This window comes from Lagenorhynchus albirostris, chromosome 14 (genome assembly GCF_949774975.1).
Source record: "Lagenorhynchus albirostris chromosome 14, mLagAlb1.1, whole genome shotgun sequence".
Lineage (NCBI taxonomy): Eukaryota > Metazoa > Chordata > Mammalia > Artiodactyla > Delphinidae > Lagenorhynchus > Lagenorhynchus albirostris.
Window position 1 is genome coordinate 57,078,213 of NC_083108.1, and position 3,663 is coordinate 57,081,875.

Below are 3,663 nucleotides of genomic sequence, written 5' to 3' on the forward strand. Positions count from 1 at the left end.
GTAAAATACAGGATGTGAAAAGTTTATACAATACTGTGAAACAAAAATAATAGACAAACACAGGAGAGGACGTATTGTCTGGACATGCCAGCTGTACTGTAGTAACAAACAACTCCCGAACCTCAGAAGAGAAAATAACCAAGGTATCTTTCCTGACCAACCATGGTGGGTTAGCTGTGGGTTCTGTTCACCCTTGTAACTCAGGTATCCAAGCTGACGGAGAATTCATTCAATGCCTGCTTCCACAGGGAGATCAGCTGGGTGCTTTGTGACCACCTAGAGGGGTGGGATAGGGAGGGTGGGAGGGTGGGAGGGAGGGAGACGCAAGAGGGAGGGCATAGGGGGATGTATGTATATGTATAGCTGATTCACTTTGTGATACAGCAGCAACTAACACAACATGGTAAAGCGATTATACTCCAATAAAGATGTTAAAAAAAAACAAAACCAAAAACCACGTGCTTCCATAATCACTGTGTCCGCAAAAGAGGTACATCGCAGGCCAGCTCTTAAAGTTTCCATTTGCATGTTTTGGGCCAAGGCAAGTCACTGGGCCATACTAGCCTCAGGGGAATCTTATTGTGTGCCTGTAAGTGGAGAAGACCCAGAAATACTTGGAGAAAGGCTGCTAATGACAACCGTGGATACATTCTTGAGGATTCTGCTACGACATGAGACACATAACTAGAACACAGGTGTGGTATAGTCTAGGGATAGCACAGGGACACCAGCTGAGTATGCAGAATGAAATGGGGTGCAAGGGAGACAGAGCCGGGTGGTGACGCCAGGTGAGGGGCAGCGGGATCAAAGCACAGTCAGGGTCACTCTCCAAACAGCAGCTGTGCGGATGGAAGATGCTGCAAACAGGGAAGCTTACTGTTAGAGCAGCTTGGAGTTCTCCTGAGCTCTCTCCTATTCAGGAAACTCTATTCTGTATTAGGATGAGAAGGTTCTTTTCCTTTTGGTCCAGCCATTCTCCAAGTCTGCCCTGGGATAATGTATTAGCAATTCAAGGGTGGGGTGAGAACTTCACTGGGGACAAGAAAGGCCTTAAGTAGAAGTGGCCAGAACCATGTTATCCCCAGGGCCCGGGGCTCCATAGCTGGGCATGTGCCAGACTGTTAGAAAAACAAACATATCAGCTGTTAATAGGTGTCTAAGCTGGGCTCATCGTTACAATTCTTCAGAAGGTTTTAACTTTATGTTTCCTAACAACTAACACAAAAATGAAAATGCCCCGAGCTACACAGTTTTCATTTTCTAATAAAACAAAACATGGCTATTTATCTGCAAAGACAAACATTTAAGTGTACATACATTCCAGGATGTATTTACTATTTGTGAATTACTGGCATAATGGACAATATTTTTCGTTACAGGTTTCCAAGTGACAGTGCTATTCAGAGATTGTTATATTCACCTACTTGAGTGTCCAGGGCACAGCTTCACATCTGTCACTCTGGGAGGGCTTTTAAGGAAGGAAAGGGACTTTTGAGATAACGTTTGTTTGTTTTTTGATTACCTACATTCCTAAGGTATTTAGGACCTAAAGAAAGTAGAAGAATGCATTGATTATTTTTCTACTAGATTGTCTTTCTTACATATCAGATGTTTCAGCTAAGCTTGTACTAGATCTCAGTCAATTTATGCGTGAATTCTTTGACAGCTACCAGGAACGCATCATGAGTAGAGAACTTAAGTTATGCACAGTCCTGTAACTCACCCATAAAGAGCTTTGTTCCTGAAATCTAGATAGTAGCAGGGACCAGCCTAGGCCTATTTTAATGAGAACCGTTGGTGCAAGGCAGGCTTCTTAAATTGCAGCACAGACATCAGAAATGGAAGCAAAACCTATGTAGTGGGGAAAAATAAACAGATTTTAAAAGCAAAGCGGCATATTCTTTCCTCTCTGAGAGTTTGGCCAGAAATGTCCTCCCTTCAAAGCCAGCAGGACAAGCAAAGTAGCCAAGGATTGAAAACAAAACAACCCAAATGAAGGGAAGGAAAAGAGACGTTTAAAGAAGGTCACTCACCACATGTGCCGCTCGTTCAAGGGGAGCTTCACCTTCTCTTCCCTGAAGTGCCAGCTCATGGAGCTGCAGGATTGGCTTGAAACGTGTCTTTTCATTGAAGAGCTGTCATTCAGTAACATCTACACACTTTGGGTCCTCGGGAAGGGTTCAACACATAATTACCTATTCATGAAAGGCTGCGCTGTAATTATGAGATGATCATGTATGGTTAATTCGAATAAGGATGTTAGTGTTCTCTGAAGTCTGTAGATCTGACCTTGGGTAGAAGACACACCTGGTTGTAACCCCACCTTCCTTCTTGCTGACAAACCCCCAGTTAATCCAGGTTTCAGATGGTCTGTGTTTGAGGGAAGGTGAGCTCTTTCCCCACCCCAAGGCGTGAATCTCGATAAACCCAGATCCATCAGAGAATTCTATTCTGTTCACCAGGGATTGGCTTAGATAAGGCTCGTGACTCAGTTCTTTTCTTAATCAGCATTAGTGAGGTATCTACTTCTACACATAATAAAATCCAGCAATTTTAAGTGCACAATTTGAAAAGATCGACAAACGTAAACAGCCCTGTAACCACTGCCAGGTTCACGACATACATTTTCCTCACCCCCAGAAGTTTCCTGTTGTCTTTGTGCAGTCGGCTCCTTCCCCCACCTTCTAGAAACAATTGCTCTGCTTTATGTCACTATGGATTGGCCTTCGCTAAGTCATCACGTGTATGGAATCATACAGTATGAGGTCTGTGTACCTTCTTTCACTTAACCTAATGCCCTGAGACTCTTCCATGATGCTCGGTGATTCAGTGGCCTCTTCGACACGTGGCTGAGCGGCTCTCCCCTGGACATCTCTAGTACCATAATTTACTCGTCAGTTTGGATGGCTGACAGACTTTGGGCTCATACTTGCAAAGCTGTTGTGAACATCCAAGGGCAAATTTTTGCGTGGACCTGTGTCGCCTTTTCTCAGTAAACACCTAGGAGTGAGATTGCTGAGTCATAGGCAGGTATATGAGAACTCTGTAAGAGGCTGCAAAAGTGTTTCCAAAGCGGCGTTGCCATCAACAATTCTTGATTTCCAAGATTTCCGGTTGTTACACATCCTCGCTTACATTCGGTATTGTTCCTCTTTTTTTTTTTTTTTTTTTTTTTTTTGCGGTACGCGGGCCTCTCACTGTTGTGGCCTCTCCCGTTGCGGAGCACAGGCTCCGGACGCGCAGGCTCAGCGGCCATGGCTCACGGGCCCAGCCGCTCCGCGGCATGTGGGATCTTCCCGGACCGGGGCACGAACCCGTGTCCCCTGCACCGGCAGAAGGACTCTCAACCACTGCGCCACCAGGGAAGCCCCTGTTCCTCTTTTAAATAGCAATGATTCCAGCGGTAGGAATTCAGCGTAGTTTAATTTGCATTTACCAGTGACAACGGATGGTATGATAATCATTTTTTCACGTGCTTATTTGTCATTTGTACCTCTTCTTTGGTGACATGTCTGTTCAAATCATTTGTCTTTTTTAAAAAAAAACTCAGTTTATCTTCTTAATATTGAATTGTCAAAGTTCTTTATGTATTCTGGATATCAATCCTTTAGCAGATATGCTTCAAAAACATTTTCTACCAGCATATGGTTGTCTTTTCATTTT

General features: G+C 44.1%; 1 long non-coding RNA gene across 2 annotated transcripts; it reads right to left on the reverse strand.

Annotated features, from left to right (window-relative positions):
• Positions 1-883: 883 nt before the first annotated feature.
• Positions 884-1,852, reverse strand: LOC132503855 (uncharacterized). Of its 2 annotated transcripts, none has more exons than XR_009534650.1 (3): positions 1,724-1,852; positions 1,425-1,546; positions 884-1,118 (listed from the first exon to the last, which is right to left on the reverse strand). It is a non-coding gene; the product is annotated as an uncharacterized LOC132503855 (long non-coding RNA). The 2 variants fall into 2 exon arrangements; XR_009534651.1 differs by having other exon boundaries at positions 1,421-1,546.
• Between the last annotated feature and the right edge of the window lie 1,811 nt (positions 1,853-3,663).